Source organism: Ambystoma mexicanum, chromosome 1p, assembly GCF_040938575.1.
Source record: "Ambystoma mexicanum isolate Mex_15411 chromosome 1p, UKY_AmexF1_1, whole genome shotgun sequence".
Taxonomy (NCBI): Eukaryota; Metazoa; Chordata; class Amphibia; order Caudata; family Ambystomatidae; genus Ambystoma; species Ambystoma mexicanum.
The window spans coordinates 318056242-318080250 of record NC_090921.1 but is presented as its reverse complement, the minus strand read 5'-3'; positions in this window follow the sequence as shown (position 1 = coordinate 318080250).

The following is a 24009-nucleotide window of genomic DNA, read 5'->3' as shown; positions in this document are numbered from 1 at the left end:
CAGCTCATAGACCAGTCAGTGTGGTGCTCTTTCGTCTGATTGAGGAAAACCCACATCTTGTTGGAAGGCACACTGATCTGCTCACTTTTCTAAGGGATCCGAGAAACACTGTACACTTGAATGTGATCTTGGAAGACATTATAATGCAAGTGAGCATATATTCTGAGCGAACTCCCAGATCGGTGTGAAACTTTATTCCGAGGGACAGATCAAGAGGTTGCTGATAAAGAAAGACTCTTGTTTCATGCTGAAAGAAATTCGACATGTCGTCTGGACTGAAGCAGATTCGAGGCATAGACTGAGAGCTGATATATGTCATTGTCATTGAGCTTAGTTAGACTTACTGAGGTCGTTTTTTCATACTGGAGAGGCATCAACATTTCGGCTGATGAAAGACTGGTTCCAGAAATACAGTAAAAGAATTTGTTCTTTTCATTCAGTAAGCGGATAGCTTATTGAGGATGAATTGCTGAGTCAAGACAGCTTCCAGAGGCAGTTCACAATGTTGAGGTATTAAAGTTTGAGTTTTTCCTTCCTTATGCAATAAAGATGGGCAGCATCAATTGTAGCATAATCATGCCTAATGCAGAGAAACATCCATGGTGTCCACGAAGTAGATGTTGTAAAGTAACTTACCTCTGTGGTATTTACACTTGCATTATGTTCCTAATCGTACTGCTTTCACTGCCTGCATGCACAGCATTCTACATTGGTGCAAATGGAGCTAAGACTCCTGTGCATGCTCCTGAGCAGAAGGAAAATGTAAACGTGGCAACTACTGGCAGCCCAGACCCTATGTAGTCATTCCTGTTCCAAAGAAAGATGGTAAATTGCCTGTGCCTGAGATAAGTGCCATTACTAATCATTCAAATAGAAAAGGTGTCTTAGAAAGTATTTTTGGATGCCAGAGACAGGCTTGGCAAGACAGTCAAGACAAAGGGTTGTTAGATGGTGAGCCTATACAAGTAATGCATGCAAACACACCTGGTCCTGTATTAAATGACCCAAAGATAATCCCCAAAAGACAGTCACACATGGAGATTTTGCAAGACATTTTTATGCCTAAAGGATATGTTGAGAGACTAAGGCTTGCTGAACTTTCTCCTACACAGGGCATATGGATAGATGTTCCTGTAATTGATCCAGTCAGAAAAGGCTATATGGTACACTTCATGATATGAAAAGAATGAGGCCTAAAAGAAGCACCCAGGAAGAGAATTATGAATTAAATAATTACCTGACAGCACGGCACCCTTGGGAAATAACATATGGTATCAACATATGAAGGAAGTTGGGAGAAGAACTTCAAAGAAGGAATGCTTCGTATGTACACTCCTGCCATACAGCATGGGGAAGTTGAACATCTTCATAGCTATTGAAATAGATGTCCTGACTGCACATTGCATAGTGCATTAAGCATTCTGCAGTACAATAGGTGAGTTCATGGGTCGAACAGCCTCTCTGAAATGGGCAACTGAATGGGAAGATCCAGGTGAAGATGACTATATTCAAGTCATAAAGACAAGGAACAAAGCCCAGACTAGGAATCATGTGATCAGATATGAGAAGCTTGGAGTAAAAGGAACTGGAATCAGACGAGAAGTGAATAAAAGACTGGAAGTTCCAGGAAAGTTTGCAGAAGACATTCGTAGATGGAAGAACAGAGACCAGATGCAGATTTGGGGAACTGTCCTATGACCAGATGGCTGGGAAGAAGGTGAGGTGATCTGCAGAGACTGGGTAATCATGGGTCACTACCAGCCAATGATTGAAAATGCACAAATGTTGTGTAAACCTTTATGGGTGAAAGCCTGCAAGGCTACTGACATGGGTCGAAGACAGAGGAGGACCCTTGCAGATAGTGCCTTTAGAGAGTGCAAAGCTGTGTTTCAGAAACAATAGTACAAGAAAAAGGGAGAGAACCAGAAATGTGGTCGAATATTTGAAGCACCAGGAATGAACATTGGGACAGCAGTAATTATGGATCACTTTTGGGTTGTGGATCCAAGGCATACATGAAGTAACCTAAAGACTGGGGAGGAATATGCACACTGGTCAATGTCCATGTTCCAGCATTAGTGATTCCAAAGAGTGATCTGAATCCTGACAGTTTTCAAAAAGCAGATGCTCACCTAAGGAAGAAGAGATCTGTGGAGCTGATAAAGAAGATGAAGATAGAGAACTATTTCTCAGCAAAATCAATAGAAGCTTTTGACTCTATCCCGTATGAGCACAGACTGTTTAGCCAGACTTCTTCAGTGTTCATGTTGATCTTCATGCCGAGAATCCAGGTTGGAGCAAACACCAAATGGTTACAGATAACAAGGTGGGAATTGCTGCAGACAATTAACACTACAATAAAGGGATTTAATGTAATCAGAGAAGAGATGAGAGCCATACAACTTATGACTCTCCAGAATAGATACATCTTGGACATGATCACAGCTATGGATGGAGGTGTTTGTGCAAACATTGGAGAATCATGTTGTACATTTATACCTTCTCATGATGATAAGAATGGAACCTTGACAGAGGCCATATACATGCTGACAAAACTCTGTGGCCAGATGATAGACGAAGTGGAAGGCATTGCTGATGATAGCTGGTTTGGATCGCTATTTTCTTGGGTTACAAAATGGATGGCTGACATGTTCAAGTTTATTGGAGCCCTGATAGTGTTGGCGTTGCTTGGATTATGTGTGATCAAGATAATAATCCCACAGTGCAAGAAGACAGCAAAGAAAGCCATAGGGATGAAGATCATGATTTATGTTGAGCCAGGATGGAAAGCCAGAGACCTGACAGATGAAGAAATCAGAGACTTTTTAAATGCCAGTATTCATGCACCTGAGGGAACAAAGTTCCTCTATCCAAAAAACCATAAGAAGTATTTGGGAAAATGGATCTATTGCAATCCAAGTGGACAATGCATGCTCATGACATGGAACAAGGATGAGCATGTGAAATCAGCAGGTTGTCTGAAAGGAGTCAAAAATATATGGATCCCAAAGAAGCATTTCTTCAGACAAGGATGTCTAGATGTGAAGGAGGATGAAAAAGTGGTCGATGAATCACCCAGAGGGGGTGGGTAGAGAAGGAGCCAAGTACCCCCACTTCAACCACCCTGCCCATATTACCTGTCTGTTGGAAACCTGAGTATGAGACATACACGGAGCAGTTGAACAGACAAAGAGCAGAGGATGGACTCTGTGCAGTGCCAGTGAAAATACCAATGCCTAGAAGAATCTGGGAGGTAAGGTACCCATTGAGAAAACCGTACCTGCATAGATGACAATATGGTGGCCATTTGAATGGGATTCCTGAAGAAACAGAGCAGATAAACGGCAAAGATGAATGCTGACATCACACAGAATCAAGCTGACGTCTGTAGAAGAGATGCAGAGACCAGAGAATGCAGATATTCTATAAGGCATGAAGAAGGTATCAAGGATAAGTGACATCTTTGGATCAAGGTGAAGAAGCTTATGCCATAAAAACAGATGAAGATATTAAGCTAGTTTATACGTGTACAGATGCAAAAGAAATGCATGTAGACAAAGTAATCTTGAGGCTAGCTTTATTGTACATAGATTGCAGCAAGTGCCAATATGTATATATGCATATGGACGAGTAAAGGATGGATGTTTCCACTTTGCATTATAAGCAGTGCTGGACATTAGCAAGAAGGCCTCATTTCAGTGCGTCGCAGTTAAAAAGCAAATTGAATTACAAAATTAATCTCAGCAGAAGGAGTTGGATGAGCCAAAGAAGCCCAGGTCTTATCAAGCTGAAGTGAACTGACATTGGATACAATTCATGTGAAAGAACAGAAACTCCTGTTCAGAAGGCTTGATCAAAACAAAAGACGTCAGAGGACTATTAGACAATAGTATTTTAATAAACTAAAAGACTCGATTCCATGGTCTCCAGTCAAGTGGAAGAATGAAGTTGGAAGAACAAAGTGGTCACACCTACGCATGAGGGCAGTGTGTGCCCACACTCCCTAAAATTTCTCAGAGCACTGTACAAACTAAAGGCCAGGCTTCAAAGCCCTAATTGACACTAGACCATTGAGGTGATGATGGATTGATTTGCTAATTGGTAGGAAGCTAGTGTTAAAATAAGCTCACCAGCACCTGGATGTTCAGTCTGCAAGCTGCTAGATGTAGGTCAAAAATTAATGACAGGGGTTAGAAGCCAACCAATTGTAGAACACCATGTAATTAAGGGTCCTATAGTTTGTGTAGCCAACGGGACATTGTGTATTTAGTGACGTTCATAGTGGCCATTTTAAGGGGAGTTAAGTAACCTATCACTTTCCTTCACTGTTTTATACTGATATGGGACTTATACTTAGATATTCACTTAGAGCCTATCACTTCCTTCTATAGGTTTTTTGTAGTTTGCCATGGAGGATGACCTTATTAATGACGCAGGTCAACGTGCCACTGATGACGATTTTGCTTAATATAACCACGAAGAAGGTTGTCATGAAGGACAAAGCGTGAGAGAAAGTCCCTCTAACGGTGCAAAGGAAGCACAGGATCATTCCACGAGGTCAACCCAGAGGCAGATAAAAGCCTTTCCAGAGTGAAAATACTGCAGCAACACAGAAGCCAAGGAACAACCTCAGAACTAGGTAACGTATAACCCTGACAGACTCAGACAGCCATCCACCAAACTCTCAAGAGAGAAAACTGCCAACCCAGCATAAAACCACATTGGTAAGAACTTGGTGCAAACGGAGAGGAAGAAGCTTCCCCGACCATCCCACACCGACGGGAATATCCTGAATTACCCAACTGTCATGAGGAGTCCAAGCCCCCCTACGCAGACTGCCACGAGAGATAGGAGGAACCTTCCTGCCCAAACCCCCAGTTCTGTCACGAACAGTCCAAGGGGACCGGACCGGTAACCACCTGTCTGCCGACGCAGGTCGTGACACCACCACAAAAAAGAGAACAGCCCCCTGCCCAAATGAAAACGGGGCTAATGCCAGCAGTGCTCAACATGCTGCTGTGAGCTCCCGCCATTCAGAAGATAGCCATACTCCCATAAATGATCACACCACTGGAAAGGACTGACATCCCAGAACTGCACCCCAGCCCTCCCTACAGTTCAACACCAAATAGAAATGTCGGCCATGGTAGGTACGATAGGAAAACCCTACAGTAGCACAGCTAGAAGAAAACCAAGTCCACTCCAAGGACAAAGGCATATGGAGGCGACGGGCAAAGACCCAATCCCGCCTCAAAATAGATGACGGGAGAAAAACAACAATGACACCAGATGGAGGCAAACCCAAGGAGCCAAAAGACCAAGGAGACCAAGAGGCCTGTGATATTTTCATTGTGCTTTTAAAAATATTTTATTTGAAAGACAGTTTAGGATTCATTTTATTCTGTGGGGATTCTAACCTATTGTATTGTCACATGTATATTTGAATTCAATTTAGGCGTTACTGTCCAGGTGGGGACTTCATCCACCACGTCTTCCATGGGTGCCATAGGCATTATCGGACCCGCGTCAGCGGCCTGTTTGCGCCAGAAGCGGCAGTCGGCAGGACATGCTGCCGATTTGTTCCGGAATGAAGATGTGATTGGCGGCTAACAGCCCCTTGGCTCTACTTTTCAGGTTACTTTTCAGGTTAGCAATTTCCTGGCCGAGTATTATTGTGAAGTTAGTGGAGAAGATGGAGGGACTGGGGTTTGAGGGGCCTTCCCTAAGAAAGATTGTCAACAGGAAGGGCTCTCTCACATTGCAAGCACTGAATAAAACCTGTAATTTGGGGATATCCAGAACTATGCTTGAGCTATGGAGGCCATGTGCCGTTGTGAACAACTCTGTGCTTACAGCAGCACTGATCAATGCCTGTTCTGCTATTGCCCATGCGGTAGAACTGTCAGAACTCATTTACTTTCACAACCTAGATATACTCCTAATGACCAAAACTTGGTTTTCAGAGTGATCGCAGACATCATTTCACCTTCTAGTTTCCGATGATTACTGTATTCAGTTCATCAATCAGAATGGCAAAAGGGGGGAGGCATTGCGTTGATCTATAGATCCTCTATGCAGGTCTCCCACCTCGAGGCCCTAGACTAGTGCAATGGTTCCCAAGTGGATCAGGTGTCCATTGGGCTATCTCCCACCTCGTCAGTGAAGGTCATCTTGGGCTACAGGCCCCCAGGCCCCGCCAATAGATTTTTGGACAATTTGGAAAACTTCCTGACCTTCACCGGGAGCAGATACAAGGAACTCCTGTGCTTGGGTGATTGGAATATCTGGATGGACAATTTAAATACCCCAGACTCGAAAAGAACTGTGCGAAATAATGGGGAACAATGGGCACTCGCTACAAACAACTGTTGCATTTCATGTTAAAGGCCACTGTCTGGATGTACTACTGACCAGAGGCAATTGCGTAGCGTTGAAGGAGACGGTTCCCATTCATTGGTCCGACCACCATGCCCAATTCTTCGACCTCACTATTCTAGGGAGAGGAAATGGGGCGAGGAAGGATGGACAGTTAACGCTGACTCGAAAATTCAAAGATCTTGCCAGCATTCCAGGGGAAGTGGTTACTGCTTGGCTAGCCAGTGTTGACAAGATACTGTTGTGCGAAGAATTCTTTGCTAGGGGCACCATGATTCTGGATAGTATATGTTCCAGATATGCCCCGTTAAAAACCAAAAGCAGGAGGATCTCGAAATCCTGGGTCACCCAAGATCTAGTTCCTCTTCGGAAGCAGGTCTACCGCACAGATAACATATGTAGAGAGAGTAGATCACCTGAGGGTGCCGAGAGGGCCAAGACAGCATTGACGATTTATAAACAGGCTATTTTTAGGGCCAAAAGGGATTTCCATCACAAAGAATTCAATAATTCCAGTAACTAGCCTAGGGAAGTCTTCATAGTGGTTACTAGATTCTGCAAACCGAATTCTATTGCCTCGGCCCTCGAGCCCTCTTTAGCACAGGCAAATTCTTTTAACATGTTTTTTAAAGACAAAATAGAAGCAATACAGAAGAGTATTGTGGTAAAGGCCCAGGAGGACCAATCGGACCCTGGGATGTCAGACTGCTCAGACCAGGTCCCCAGTCAGGCATAGCGATAGCCAAAAGCAGCAAGGATGGTGAGCGGTTTGATTTTTGAACTGTTACAGAGGACTTTATTCAATCCCTCATCGTGAATCTGAAGCCCACCAATGATTCCTTGTTTATACTACCTGCCTGTGCTGCCAGACATCTGGCTCAAATTATTGTCCTCTTATGACCACCTTTGTCAACAAATCATTGGCCCAAGGCTTGGTTCCCTGTGAACTAAAACATGCCACTAGTACACCTTTCTTAAAGAAAACCAACTTGGACCTGGCTTGCCTGAAGAATTATCGGCCGTTGGCAGGCCTAGCGTTGCCCGGCAAAATACTGGAGAAAGTGGTGACTTTCCAACTCCAAAAATGTGTGGAGAAGGAGGTGCTTCTGGATAGGCTTCAATCAGGATTCCGGCCTAAGCATGGGACTGAGACAGCCTTCCTATCGGTGTATGATGAGCTGGAGGTTGCAGATAAAGGCTGGCTTGTACTCTTTGGGATGCTAGACTTGTCTGCGGTCTTCGATACAGTTGACCACGACATCATTTTCGAGCGCCTGAGTATGCCAGAGATCGTCTCTGAACAGGCCAGTAATGGTTTGGGTAATTTCTGGGAAATAGACATCAGCAGGTGAAATTTGGGGGCTTCACCTCAGACCCCATTGAAATGAACTGTGGGGTCCCACAAGGATCCTCACTGTCTCCCCTGCTATTTAACTTTGTATTGTGAAGAGTCATGGTCTGAGCTACCATTCATATGCCAACGATATGCAGATTTACATCAAAATAGACAATATTGAAGATGCTTTTCTTAAGGTTAATCACTGCCTGGAAGAGATAAATACCTGGATGGCACAAAATCATCTTCAGCTGAATGCAGCCAAAACGGAGCGTATTCTGTTCGGGCCCATGCAGCTGGCTAAGGCTTCTTTGGAATCCTTTGTCCCATGTATCCTCGGAGAGGAGCTTCAATTTGCCACCAGAATTAAGAATTTAGGCTGTCTCTGGCAGGAGAATTTGGGCCGCAACTTCTGGTTGGGACTGCGGTCCAGGCAGTCCATTACTCTCTGCGCATGCTTCGTTGAGTTTTATCTTTTATCCCTGAGGAGGATCATGCTGTAGTGGTGAGTGCTTTATCAAACACCCATTTGGACTATTGTAATAGTCTTCTGGCGGGTTTTCCCTCCAAACATATGTACAGGCTCCATAAATCACAAAATGCAGCGGTTAGATTGGTTGGCCGACTCGGCAGATCGGCACATGTCTCCCCCCTCCGCAGATTACTGCACTGGTTGTCAGTGGAGGATCGTTTTAATTTCAAGGTGGCATGCCTGATTTTTAAGTTTATAAATGGGTTAGCTGCTGAATACTTAAGTTCAAAAATCTGCCACTACTCTCCCCCAGGTTGCTCCATTCAAGTGATCAGCTACTACTGAGTGCCCGTCGCTCGACATGCGTCTCTAGAGGAGATAGAAGATTTGCTGTGTTTGGCCCCAAACTTTGGAACAATTTACCTTTGGAGATTAGGGGTTGTCAGACACTTGCCCAGTTTCGAAAGACGCTCAAAACCTTCCTGTTTAAATAGTGGCAGGATAGCTAATCTGGTGGTTTGCTTTCCCTCTCTACAACTGTGCTATCACCTTTCCTGAGATCCAACTGTGCCTTTATACGGTTAAGTCTGTCCTGACCATGCTATAAATACTCAACATCAGAATTAAATCTAAATCAAGAGCCTGAGAAGCCTGAAACACCGAAGCACCGACCCCGTGAAAGAGAAGAAGGGCCAGAGTGATAACTGCAGACTGGAAACCGCAGCAAATGGGATAAGGACCCTTTCCTGTAAAGTCCACAATCGGGCCTAAAAGGAGCAAGAAGAAGTTGCCCCAATGGACAAGAAACCCCATCTCCTCCAATATCCCAGAAGGCAGCAGAACAGGATGGCTCAACATGACCAGGGACGAAGTCATGAGCAACCAATTGACCTAGCAGGGGAAGACCTGGAAAAAACAGAAGGCGAACACTGCACACCACAGGGCCCCCGAACCCAGCAAAAGATAGGGGGCTGAAACGAGTCCTAATGGAAGTACACAGAACCAGAAGACCCGCCCGCCGACGAAGAACCTCAGGAACCGTCAGCGGCATCCACCTACAAGGACGTGGATCCAGGCAACCTGCAGAAACAAGGAGGCAAGGAAATCCGCTACCCGGAAAGGGCAGGCAACAAAACGAGGCATAGGCACTGTTGTATTACAGGTACAACCCGGGGTAGAGATTCCCCTTCAGCCATTTCCTTCTTTTAAATCAATGGGCGAACGGCCCATTTAAGACATAGTGAAGGAGAAAGAGTTTTGCAGTGTCCCCACCTCTCAAAAGGAATAAAAAGGAATACTCAGTACAGATGCTGACCTCTTGTGCGCAAGAGACAGCCACAGCGAACTCCAGGCGCGGGTAGAGACCCTTCAGCATGAGACGGAGAGAAGTAGAAAGCAGCAGCTCCAGCCCATAGGACAGAGTTCCTTCACATGAAATTAATTCAAAATGGCGGTTGGCTTATATATAAAGCAACCCTGCCACCATTTCATTGATAAGTCTATTTTGAAAGTGGAATGTATTGGAAAGCCTTGATGGGGGAGTGGCAGTTTCTTCCCCATAATAATCTGCTTCCCCGGATCCTGGTATAAATGAATGACATGATGTGCAAATAACCATACTGCAATGAAACATTGCTAATTGGATGGTGTACACTTCTTTTAGCGAGTCAAATCAGTTTTAAAACAAGCAATAGCAATGCCAAATGTTTTGGCTTTTGTGTAGGCATGGGGTAGGCATTTGACGGGCACTGGAAATACCTATCCCTTGTCACAGCTGTAATGGTACTAACTGGACGTTAATGATAGCAGCTGCAAAATGGTGGCGAGTACAAGGGCAAATAGCAGTGCCTGGCAAAGGTCTATCTAATACTTATACACAAGCCTCAACTGTTGGATTTGCCAATGCAGGTTTTCAACAGGATTTGAGAGAAGGACATGGATAATGTTTATAAATCAAGTGGCAGAAGGCACAATTGGTCAAGAAATGTTTGTTACACTAGTAGCACATTTACACCTCTAATTACCCAATTACATTTCAGAAGACTGCTTTGAAATAACACTGTGGGTCACAGCACAGAGTGTGATGTTACTGCCACATGAAAATAGCTAAAAGAGATCTCAGGAGCACTAAGGAGTATGTGTTATGAGCGGGAAGTGGGTGGTCACAGCCATACATATGATCATTTCCATGTGCAGTCAATAACCAAACAGCACCTACCAGCTTTGTGACCTTTCTCTGATCCCATCTCCCTTCCAGCTGTACCCCAACGCAATAGTTTCAGCTCATAGGTGGCTAATAGCCAAAAACTAAGAACGAGTCTCTTGCACAAATGTTTTGAGCATAGAATAAATAAGGAGTATTGTTACCAGTATTTCATTGCAGTAAGATATAATGAAGGCTTTTAATTAACTAATTAAATTATTGAAGAACCTTTGAACTATCGTAGAGTGAAATGTGTTGTTGCTATTTAGCAAACACATTTTCTTTACCCCACAATAGTGCGGTACTGACACAGAGTGAGAGAAGTGAAAAGATCTAGCATGGATCCACGTTTTTCTTAATGGGGCATTTTGTCCCATGATCCCAGAACTGCTGGTGAAGGGAGTTTTGGAGTGGATAGTTGGAGAATTGCACTATTGAAGTGCTGGAGGATAATTGAAGAAGGAGAATCTGGGCACTATGTTTATCCATTTTAATAGCGCTACTTGTGACTTTTCAGATTCCTGGCATTATTTTACATGTCGAACAATCACCCAGTTTCTAAATGAAGGGACTTTTAATCGAGACAAATTGGAACCATTCCAACAGCCACTAGAAGAACAGAAAAGGTAGTGTGCTGAATCCAGAGGAGTCATCACGGATTCCCCTGTGTGGATCTCCCCCCATGTGGTCTGGGAAAGCAGCTGCTACCTTGTCCTGACCCTGGGTCAGTTTTATAAGGGAGGATAACATGGGAGGATACGACAGCTGGGGAGATGTTATGACTTCATTGGATGAAGCACAGTTTTCCCCCCTTTTTTCCCTAATGAAAACCCATTGACACCCAACACATTAATGGCATATTGTCATTTAACACTTACACTTTTAGAGGAAATAAAGAAACCTTGTCCTCACAAAATTCAAGTCAGGCCCCCACCTTTAGCCCGAAGACCCACAACTTCCACATACAACCTTCTGTTTCTAACATGCTCTATTGTAAACATCCTGAGAAAATCCATTTAGGAATGTAGAAGTCCAAGGCCATTCATGACCTCCAACTCCCATAATCAATCAGGTACTCAGACAAGGAGGAGGAGAGAATTTGTGCCGAGTGACCAGTGCCCAAATTACAATGAGCAGACTAGTTGTTCAAAACCTACATCCTGTAGGACATTTTAAGATGGTGTCTGCACTAAGAAATCGAACAGCAGTCCAGGAGAGGATGGTCCACTCCAGGCAGAGGCTTGGGAATGCAAGACACACTGAAAGGCTTACAGGGACAGAAGAAGGGACGCTGCAGACGTGCAGGAAAAGCTGCAAAGGTGCGAGGAGCTGCATAGAAGATCCTGGGTATCAGGCTGCTTGTGGAAGCTGCATTCATTCATCCGGGACAAAAGTGGAAGCCAGTGTGTGACTACGAAGCCACAGAGAAAGCTGGAGAGACCTCTGCTGACTCCAGAGTAGAAAGCAAATGAAGCAGCGGTCTCACATAGGCACGGGCAGAGCTGTAGACACCAGGAAAGACCGGTGAGTCTGCCCAAAGCTGCTGGGGACCCCAGGTCTTTCCAACAAGAGCATCAGCCTGCATTTGATACATATGAGACTGTTAATAATGAAAAGAGATAAGAAGAATATTTATATGCAGACAAGACAAAGTATATGTTGAAAAGAATATTTGTATGCAGTCAAGATAAAGTATTGTTGCAGCACCTAATATGAAGAATGTTTGTATGCAGACAAGACACATTGCAAAGAGAAACCCAACCCAATACATGGGCATGAGATGCCAGAGTGGGGGAAAGTTTGAGCAAGTGCTACGATGCGCAAATATACCAAGTACGTCACGGTATAGGCCATTTTTTGTATAACCAAGAAACTGTGAATCACTTAAGAGAAGTCCTGGGAGGTGTGAGAAACCTGAGGGTATCCTCACACCTACTCCCCTTGGGTCCTCTCCTCAGTTGGCCAGGGAAAGGCCATCGCTTTTGGATCCTGACCCTGGTGGTGGAGAAGCGAGGGAGGATCACCTGGGTGGAGGTGGAGGGTCCTTGGGAATTGGGCCGAGATGTCCTCAGGTGAGACACGGTATTCCGCACTCCTTTATCGTGATGAGTCCTCTATTCTAGAGACAGTCATGGGATATTGTTATCCCTGTCCCATTGGTAAAGAGAATGACAGGCGATATTATCAGTCCAGAAGCATAAGAAAGAGGATGAAAAGGAGAAGGGTTAAAAGTGTGGTACGCACAGGCAAGACATCCCCCTTTCCCTATATATAACGAACCCCCCCGGTATCCCCCTTTCCCTATATATAACAAACCTAACCCTCCCCAACCTTTAAGGCTACTGCAATACCTATCTCCTCATCTCACATGTAACCTTTCAAAGTACTGGGACGGGGAAGAGGTGACTGAGAGTAATGAACACTACTCCTTCATTTTACCACTATGGTACTGGGACGAGGAAGATGCCTGTAGAGTATAGTGAGAGTCAGGCATGTCCTCTTGAGCATAGTCAGGCAAACCTAATTAAGGATCCACACCTCAACCTGTCAAGTGGTTGCAGGTGTATAAAGAGAGATCCAGAGAACACCACTTGGAGAAACAGGGAGGCCTGTGGGGAGGAGACCAGCAGGGGACCGGTTTTCAAAGGAGGCAGCCGTGATGGGACCTGTGGAGGAGCCAGGATGCTAGCCAGCAGCCCAGGAATCCTGTATACCCCAAGGCTAGTTGGGCCGTTGGGCTTTCACAGAAGTGGGAGCCTCTGTGTCAAGGAACTGGCAGCCGGGGCCGCAAAAGCGCAGGAGAAAGCAGGACACTGTCTGCTTCCACCCAGAGGCAGTGAAGCTACCAGCGTGGGCAAGACAGGCCCGGTTGTGCAAGCGGGACTTGCAGGAACCGGCCCGATGACCTATGAAGCAGGAAAGAAGTAGCCTTAGCCCCAAAGAAACAACGCAGAGGACCGGTGAGTGTCAGGGAGAGGCTCTCGATAGCCGGGGCGTCGCAACCAGGCTGTGAATAGGTAATGAATTACCACACTGCATGGAAACTTGAAAATAAGCATATTGATTGCATATTGAATACCAAGCTGAGTAGAAACTTGAAATTAAGCATATCAAATGCATATTGAATACCAAACTGAATGAAACTTTACATTTGTTGAATATGGAATTGAGTAAAACTTTAGGGGCAAAAGCAAATAACAGAGGGCAGCCAAAGAGAAAGTGCCCATATGAACACAACATATAGGAAAGAACTCAAGTATGAAATAGTGCTTTAGAAAGGTGGGACAAGAGCAGGACCCCCAAAAAGTGAACTTTATATGTAAATGCAGTACGACAAGTTCAAAGACTAGCAAGAGGTGTGTGACATGTTATGGCAGAGCAAAGAGGCTAAGCAGAAGAAGCCAGAGGGGTGTAAATACTGCACATAAAACCAAGAGGCAATTGAAAAGAAATGAAAGGAGGGTAACTTTGTACACATGGAGAAGTCTAGACAAACCTGTGTGGGCTGAGAAATCTAGGGATCCTGGTTGCACGTCCTGTGATGGGTGGACCGTGTAGTCTAACAACTGTGCCTAAACCAGTGAGCCCTGAACTGTGAGAACCAAAGACATTGTGAAATAAACCATGGAAAAGCACTGCAAGTGAACTTGTGAGGCAATCGAGAAATTTGGTCAGGCTGACCTTGAATTGTGTTAACCATTTTGAAAGACTGAAACAAGTACAAGTGGCTGAGCTAATATCTTGGGAGAAGGGAACCCTCAGACTTGAGGAACTGCAAGTATTGTCTTGGGAATGAAGCCTCAAGATCCTTTTCTTTTGTACTGTATTGCTTGGAACTTGGGGAAGGGTACCCCAAGGACTGTGTGAACCTGTATTACTTTGAACTTGAGAAAGGTAATTTTGAGACTTTCTTGAACTTGGGGAAGGGGAGCGGAAGAGAAAGCTAAGAGCTGGAAGAAGCTCAGAACTTTGTCTTGATCACTATTTCTTTGATTATTGACATCCCTACACACTGTTTAGCTTTAGTTGTGAGGGCAAGCATCTTTGACTCAGACTTTCCTTAGAATCGTTCAGGTAGGGAAATTCACCTTAGTATAGGGCAAGTTAGCCCTTATACCATCCTGACATTTAAGTTAATAAGTATCTTTTGTTTGAACTTTAAGTCAGTTGTCTGTGTCTTGCTATATGATGCCTTCACAGAGGCAAGTACACCAGGCAATTGAAGATTAGTAAAGAATCCTGGCAGGAAAGTATACCAGGGGATCTGAAAGTAATTGTAAAAGAAATCCTGGCAGGCGAGTATACCAGGTAGTTGAGATAGATTAAAGGAACGCTAAAAGAAACCCTGCCAGGCAAGTAAGCCTGGTGGAAAAATTGAAGGAGGATTCCTGGCAGGGGAGTACACCATGTCATCTGCAGAATTTAAAGGAAACCTTACAAAAAGACTGTTGCAAAAATTGTGATTTAAACAAGAACTCAGGTTCAGGTGGAGAAACAAGGAACTGTTTATTAAAGTGGATCTTTTACGATCCTATTCTAGAAACCTGGGGAAGGGAACCACCTCCCTGGATCCAAGTTGTTTTGTTGTTGCTTACAATCTGAAAAAGACATTTCATTGCACCATTTGTTGTTTTGTTTTAGCATGAGGGCCAGGATAGGACTTTTTGGACATAAGGACGGCTTTTCAGTTACCGACTTCCTGACATAGAGTGATCCTTAGGGAAATTCCTCTTAGAATAGGGCCAGTTAGGCAATTTCCCAATCCGTTTTGTTGCAATAAATGTCTTTACTTGAAAATATAAATCTCTTGTGTCTGACTCTAATTTCTGACCCCTCACAGAATATAAATCCTAAACAGTGGGGAGCATTTGTGACGTGTTTAGAGAAATCAACAACCTAATGTAATGACTGCAAGATTAGTGGGTTAAATTAAGTTAATGATGGAATCTCAAGGACAAATAAAATATTTAAGATCGAAGAGAGTGTCAGACACAAACATGCATGTGTGCCCTCAGATAGTAGAGTAGAAAACTAAGGCTGAACAGGAAGCGCAGGACAGTGAATCTGCTGAGGATATAGTTGAGCTGTTTATTAGCATGCAAGCAGCAATAAGAGCAGGACAGAAACCACCTTAGCAGGGGAACAGGTGCCATAGAATGCTCAATCGCAACCACTTTAGCCAGTTGAGCCCTCTGTGCCTCATTAACCTGGTCCGTGTGGATTGAGAGCAGAAGGGGGACATATACTGCCCGGCTCACCTCCCTTCTATACTCCTTTAGTGATGAGGGTAGGGACACCATATAGTAGAGACTCTCAAGTCCGCCAGGCCCCTCTTAGGCAAATGCCAGCAAGTACCAATGAGGACGGGCAGCAACGGGCAAAACCTATTACTGCACACATCGCATGGACACACATGTGATTTGCAAAACCTGGCAAAACAATTTCTAATTACTAGAGACAAACTGCAGTTTTTTTTGGAAGAGCAGCGCACGGTCCTCCAATGCTATAATCCATCATGGGCAGATATAAATAAGCACATGAGGATAGTAATGTCACGTGAAGTAAGACAGAGACTTGTAGAATGTGCAAACTGGCCAGATCAGGATCCAAGGACAGGGGACCTGCTGGTTAAGGCTAAAGAAAGAATAGCCACTTTGATCCCTGAGGTTTGCCATGGAAAACTGATTGGGTTAAGATATGGAACTGTATGCAAAATAAAGGAGAATATCCTGCAGACTATCTGGATAGGTTATTTATTTGTTTATTCACATTTGTAGAGCGCTCAGACAGCCCAGAGGCATTGAGGTGCTTGTTACAGACAGATTCTTAGTTACAGAGGTAGAAAAATGTGCATTTTAGGTACAGGCAGAAAAATATACAAGTGCATTAAGAGATCAATTGAAGAGAGAGGTTTTCCGTTTTTTACGGAAGGCAAGGAGGGAGTTCTCTACTCCAATATCTGTAGGGAGTGCATTCCAGAGTTTGGCAGCTATGTAGGGTAAGCCAATCCCACCTGCTTTGGCCCTGTTAATGTGGGGAGTGTAGAGTTGGTTGGAATAGCGGGTTCTCGTGAGTTGTGTGGATGTGGATTTAGCAATGGTCTCTGATAAGTATGACGGAGCTCTGAGGGTGAGGCATTTGTGTGTGAGGGGGAGGATTTTGAATGTGATGTGCTCTTTAACAGGGAGCCATTGTGCTGCCTGTCTGGCGTGCGAAATATGGGCCCATTTGGGAATGCTTGATTCTGCTTTTAAGGCGTTGTTCTGTGTGATTTGGAGCCTATTTAGATTTCTTGCAGATGTTCCTGCTAGGAGGGCATTGCAATAGTCTAGTTTAGCACCAATAGTTGCTCTGGCTATTGATAGTTAGGATTAGATAGGTAGGGTTTAATCGCGTTGATGAGTTTGATGGTGTGGGCTGAGGCAGATGCAATGGTGCTAACCTGCCTTATCATGGATAGAGTAGAATCTAAGTACACCCGTAAGGTCTTGACAGTTGAGGAGATGGGGATGATAGTGTTGTCTACGGTGAAGTAGGAGTAAAGGTTGTCGAGTTTGGCTAGTGTGGCTTTTTGACCGAGAACAATGATTTCGGTCCTGTCACCATTGAGGCAAAGGCCATTGGCCGCCATCCAGGCTTGGATCGTGGTATCGATTAGGTGAAGTGCTTCGGCATCTTGGTTGTAGGAACCAGAGAGAGGTAGGAGTACTTGAGTGTCGCCAGCGTAGTTGGTATACGCCATACCAAGTGCGTCAAGCTTGTCAAAGAGGGGCTTCGTGAACAAGTTGTACAGTCTGGGGGCTGTGCATGAGCCCTCTGGGACTCCACAGGGGATGGTGGTAGGGGCTGCATTAGCTGTATCGGCGAATACCTTCATTGCCCTAACTTCCAGGAAGGATGTAATCCAGGAGGCTGCTTCTATGGAGAAGTTGACTTAGTGGTTGAGGTGTGAAGTGTATGTCTTGTGATTAACAAGATCAAAGGCGGCCAAGAGATCTTGGAGTAACAGAAGAGCTGGCTTGCCTTTATCCATGATTTCAGTGATTTGGTTTCTTAGGTCAATCAAAGCTGTTTCAGTGCCGTGCCCTTTGTGGAAGCCAGATTGTCTTTTCCCAAGAATAGCGTTGGCTTCAAGGAAGTGTTGGATCTGGCTGTGGGCAGCTTTATCCAAGATTTTAAGGAGGAAAGGCACATTGGTTATGGGGCGGTAGATATTGGGCTGAGCGGGGTCTAAGGTGGGTTTTTATAAGAGGGGGCGTACCCAGGCTTCTTTTAGACATGCAGGGATAATGCCTGTTTTGAAAGAGGCATTAATGAAAGCTATCAGTAGCGGGGTGAGGCAGTCTGTACAGTCCTTGATTAACTTAAGCGGACAGATGTCTTCTTTGCACATGCATGGTTTAAGGTGTTTGAGGAGGCTGATGACTTCTAGTTCAGTGATGTCTCTGAAGGAGAAGGAGGGGTTGAGGGGTTTGGTTGGATTTGGGGTAGTTTGAGCAGGCCTTTGTTGGTGAGGTAGGGCTTTATAATGATCCTAAATTTTTTTTCTGAAGGGGATTAATTTTGTTTAGCATGGCAGTTTGTATACTGGCTCACAAGGCTTCATTTTTAATGATCTCATCTGGGCTAGTAGGAGGAGAGATGAGTTCATTAAAAATGGCAAAGATTTCCTTGGATTGGGAGTTAGCATTTACAGGATGATGACATCTCCAAATGTTATTTGGCGAAGCGGTTGTGAGCAGTTCTGTGCCTGCAGTAACAAATACCGGGTAGGAAATCTGCCCGGTCCTCGGGGCTTCCATTCAGTGTATTTTGTGTGTTTTTCAACATTTGGCGGCTCGAGTTCCCCCATCCCCCTCTCCCTGCAGCCACTTCCTGGTCCCCATTCCCTCTCGCCTCCCATTCCATCAACCCCCCCCCCCCGCATAGGGTGCCCATCTGGTCTTAACTGGCCCTCCTGGGCAGCCCCTCCCCAGCAGCCCCACAGCTAAGGGCCCCTAGGCAAAGGGCGGCTTCCTTTAGGTGGCTCCTGTTAGTGTCTGCAGGTGTCCGCAGGGGACGCCAGTTGCCGGTAACCACCCTGGTCAATGTTTCTTCTTTTACTCCTGTCTATTTAAAATTGCATCACTTCAATATTTAAAATTTGTACTGTCTTAGTATTTAAAACTGCATTGTGAAACCAAGGCCTTTCTCCCTCTATTCAGGAATCTCAAATCTATGTATGTTTGTCTCCTGTTTAATATGCACTGCCTCAGTATTTAAAAATTGCATTGTGACACCTAGGCCTTTCTCTCTCTATTCAGGAATCTCAAATCTATGTGTGTTTTTCTCCTGTTTAACATGCACTGCCTCAGTATTTAAAAATTGCATTGTGATACCTAGGCCTTTCTCCCTCTATTCAGGAATCTCAAATCTATGGGCCTCATTACAGGTCGGGCGGTCCGGAAATAACAGTGGCGGTAAACCCGCCGCCACTGTTAATTCCGGACCGCCCGATCCCGAGTCCTGCAGGTGGGAGGTGGCGTTTCCGCCAGGTCTGACCTGGCAGGTTTACCACCACAAGCCTGCAAACAGACGAGGAAACACCAGCACTATCACGAGATGGTGCCGGTGTTTCCATGATCCCCATTCCCATTGAGTCCCATAGGACTCAATGGGAATGGAGATTTACACCATTCCGCCTCCGGAATTCCCGGGACACCGGGGTTGTAATGCCCCGGTAATTCCGGGAATCACGGAGGCAGAATGGTAATACGAGTCCGGCGGTAACCAGGCGTTTTACCGCCTCAGTTACCGCTGGACTCGTAATGAGGCCCTATGTGTGCTTTTCTCATGTTTAACATGCACTGCCTCAATATTTAAAAATTGCATTGTGATACCTAGGCCTTTCTCCCTATATTCAAGAATCTCAAATCTATGTGTGCTTTTCTCATGTTTAACATGCAATGCCTCAGTATTTTAAAATTGCATTGTGAAACCTAGGTCTTTCTCCCTCTATTCAGGAATCTCAAATCTAGGTGTGTTTTTTCTCCTGTCTTAGAGTGTGCATTTGTACGCTCTTAATCCTGAGTGTTGTTATTGTGTCCTATTGTACAGCCTGCATGCCTCTGGCTGTCTTCTGCCTACTCAAGTGTCCTTCTCTTGTTTCTCCCTTCCACCTCTCTCCTCTCCCACCTACTCTATGGTACTCTCCATCTCTCCTATCTTCTCTAACTGCTTCTCTATTGACTATCCTACTCTCCTCACTAAGTCTGGTAGGAAGAAGTTTAGAAAGGACATCCTGGTCTCCAACCCAGGCCTCCCTATTGCTGACACCTATACCAGTGCCTCCTCCAAGGAAACTCTCATCGACATCCTCTTTGTTGTTTCTTCGTCAGAACAATGGACCCTTCATATGGTCTCTGTGCTCTCACCTTTCTCCTCTTCTCCCATTAATGGTGGCACCCGTTGGGATGCCCTCTTGGCTTCCTTCCATTCCTCTAAGGTCATCATTAATGTTTACTTGAATGGGACCGTCTTGGTCCAAGGCTCTCAGGCCAACCTTTACCTCTTTCATAGACGCTTCCCGCGCCTTATCAATTTCCTTTCTTCTCCTGCTGTCCCCTCCCCCCTTTCCTTGGCTACCTTGCCTTCACCTCCCCCCTCCGCTCCCTCTCAGGCTCCCTCTACACCTCCGAAGTGCGTACCTCTGATCTGTACCCCTCCACGGAAGTCCTTCAAGGTTGGCAACCTTCTCCATATTGCCACTCTAAACTCTTGCTCTGCTGTCAAACACTCCTCTGATATCTGCCGCCTCCTGGAAGAACTTGACCTCAATGTCCTCGGTCTCACCAAGACATGGTTCACGGCCAGCTCTGTCACCAGCTTTGACACACTCCTACCTGATGGCTACAAGATCCTCTCCGCACCCAGGCCCAACCGCTCTGGAGGGGGTGTAGCCCTGATCTTACTGGAGTGGATTCCTACCTCTGTCACTCCTACGCAGGCCTACTCCTCCTTTGAATGCCCCAGCTGCAGGCTCTCTCTCTCCACTAACCATTCCCTTACTGTGGCTACTATCTATTGGCCACCTGATAAGATCTCCTCCTTCCTTTCTGAGTGGGCGGACCTCTCACCCTCACTCCTGGCCTCAACACCTCAACTCCTCCTTGTCCTCCCTCTGGACTCTTTCGCGACCTTTGCTACTCTCTCTCACTCACTATTCTCCCCGCTGGCCCAACTCACTCTGCAGGGCACACTCTGGATGTCCTGATCTCCTCAGACCTCCCCCTCTCTGTCCCTCTCTCCACTCCTCTCTCCTGGAGTGATCACTTTCTCCTCTCCTCCCAACTCAGGCCAAGCCGCTTCCAGCACTGCCACCCACCTTCTCGGTCATCCGACCCATGAAGCACTTGTCAGTTGAGCCTTTCGCCGCCACCTTCTCACCCCCACCTCTCCCTATGGCTGACTCTCACCCTGACACAGCCATCTCCACGCTCCACTCTGCTATATCTGATACTCTTGATATCCTTGCCCCTGTCATGAGAATCCGCCTGAAGCCCAAGGCCAAGTGCAACTCATGGTATGACTCGGACCTCGTCACCCTAAAACACAAGTGCAGGGTGCTTGAGAGGAAATGGCGTGCTTCATGTACATCCTCTGACAAACTGGCCTGCCGCCTGCTCCAAAGGCAATACCGGCTCTGTGTCCAAATCAAGAAGAGAGCTCATATCCAAGCCTGCGTCTCTGCGGCATCTAACAATTCGGTTGAACTCTTTAAAATCTGCAAGGAATTGGCCAATCATGCTGCAATCTCTACCTCTCCTGTCCCTTCCCAGGCCCTCTGCACGGCACTGGCTTCTCACTTCATCTCTAAAACTCAGGACATTCTGTCCTCACTCTCCTCCTATCCCCTCCCTCCCTCTACTCCCTGCTCTTCCTCTAGCCCCTCTGCAGCCACCTCTCCTCCCTCCTTCTCTGCCTTTCCCCTGTTCTCTGCAGACAAGGTTTCTAGACAAGTCCGATCTATGAAAGTCTCATCTAAACAGGTTCACCCTTGTTCCTCCAAAACTATCAAGGACCACATAGACTCCCTGGCTCCCACCCTGGCTGATTTCTGCAATCACTCTTTCGCCACTGGAGTCTTCCCATCCCCCCTGAAGCACTCCCTTGTGCACCCTCTTCTTAAGAAACCCTCTGCCGACCCCTCCTGCCCGGCTAACTATCGGCCACTCTCCATCACTCCCTTCCTGGGCAAGCTCCTGGAGAAACTGGCCATCTACCAGCTTAATCTCCACACTGAAGCTGTTGGTTGTCTTCATGATCATCAGTCTGGCTTCAGAGTTGGCAGAAGCACGGAAACTGCTCTCATGAACATCCATGAAGACCTGCTCTCCAACCTTGACGCTAACACCCCCTGCGTCCTCATCCTGCTTGATGTCTCTTCTACCTTTGACACTGTCAACAATGCCATCCTGCTCAACCTTCTCCTTGATAACCTGGTTATCACTGGTCAGGCTCTGGCGTGGCTGATTTCTTTCCTCTCTGAATGACCTTCTCAGGTCCAACTTGGGTCCTTCCTCTCAGCTATCTTTTTCTCTACCTGTGGTGTCCGCCAGGGGTCTAACCTCTCTCCCTGGCTGTTCATCCAATACCTAGCACTCCTTGCCCATCACATCGCCGCTCTCTGCTCCAACTTTCAGTGCTATGTGGATGACACCCAGCTCATTTTCAGGCTACCCTCGGCCTCCTCCTCTCCTTACTGTCTGTCTGCTATCCAGGAATTGTGCGCCACCAATGACCTCTGCTTTAATGCCAGTAAGACTAAGATTCTCCTCATCGGCACATCTGTTCCCTCCTTTCCTGCAGCTCTCTGGCCAGCCTCTCTTGGCCCTCTTCATGCTCCCACCTGCAATGCAAAAAAACTCTGTGTCATCTTCGACTCCACACTCTCCTTCTCCCCTCACATCTCTGACATCACTAAGAAGTCACACTACCAGCTGCACCTCCTCAGAGGTATTCTTCCTTTCCTCTCCTTCCACAGAAGCTCACTGTCTCCAGAACTCTGGTTCTCTCTAGGCTGGACTACTGCAACAGCCTCTTTCTAAATATGCCTGCTTCTACTCTCCACCCTCTGCAACTTATCCAGAACAGGACTGCAAGACTTGTCCTTGGTCTCAAGCCCAGGGATTGTATCTCTCCAGGACTGAAATCTCTGCACTGGCTCCCTGTGGCTGCAAGGATTAATCCACAAGTCCTTCTGGGGCCTGGGGCCTCAATACCTTCAACTCTCTCCCCCTAAATATATTCCTTCTCAAACTCTCCGCTCATCCACCTCCAACTCACTCATGGTCAGGTGCTTCTCCAAGCAATGAGTTGGTGGTAGATCTCTTTCTTCGGCTGGTGCCTCCCTCTGGAACAGCCTCCCTGCCTCCCTTAAACCTGAGGAGCACCATCTCCGGTTCCGGTAGCACCTCAAAACCTTTCTCTTTGCTTCTGCTTTTTCTCCTCCTCTCCTCTGCTAACCTCCTGGCTGTAACCGGAACTGCACTGGCCACCTGGACACCCTCTAATCTCGGCCCCACGTCCGACCCTTGTTAGTAGCCAGCGTCACACACCTGCACTGCCCACCTAGCAACCCCTGCACTTGCGTACTGTTTCTGGATCACTACAGTCCCCCCTACCAGCCCTTGACATCTGATGTCTGCATTTAACCATGCACTGCCACAAGCTGGCCGTTACTTACTTATTGTTATCTTTTCCCATGTACTGCACTGTCCCTGCCCCCCTCCCACGCACTTGCACGGTCCGAATGACACCTGGCCTAGTAGGATCATTATCTGTCCTCCTTTTGTTCCCCTCCCTTGCCTCATCGCCCTTTGAAACACTTGTGTATAAGCGCGTTATAAATGCCATATCATATCATATAATTTATTAACGAATAAGGCCTCTCTTTTCTTATGGCTATGTGGGACTTCCCTACCTATGTAAATTACTAAGGTGCTTGTCAGTCATCATGAAATGTCATAACAAGTAAGTCTACAATCCAAAACCAATACTAACTGACCCTTCCACTTTTCTAACAAACTAAGGTCAGGAGAATGGCTCCCTTCTCCTGATGGTTGCTTCTTGTGTTTGTCTTCTTTTACTTTCTTGTTAATATACAATTTTCATATAGTCTCTGGTCACCTTCTGTATGAATTCTTCAAACTCTCTTGCAATGCTTTTGGCTTTTTACTCCTCTTTAGGGATTACTTTCCATGCTTCCCTTCTTGACCTTTGTTTTATCCTTTCATCCAGGTAAAGGGGCCCTGCGTAGTCCTGTGAAGTATTACTTCCTATGTACTTTTCTTCCTCTGTGATTATAGTTCACCCTTGCTGGCTTGGTGCCTCTTGTGTCTCTTTTATCTTATGGACTCCTCTTGTCTTTGTTTAATAGTATTCTCTCTCTGAAATGTTCCACTCTGTGCTTTTGGAATCATGGGCTATCTCCCCTCTTTCCAGGGTAGTGTTACCCAGCTTGTACTGATCTCTCTCTCAGTGTTAGTTGTGATATGTACTTTGCTTTCTATGTAATTATAATTCACCGTTTTCTGCTTTGATGTCTCTTGTGTCTCTTTATCCTATGGACTTCTCTTGTCTCTG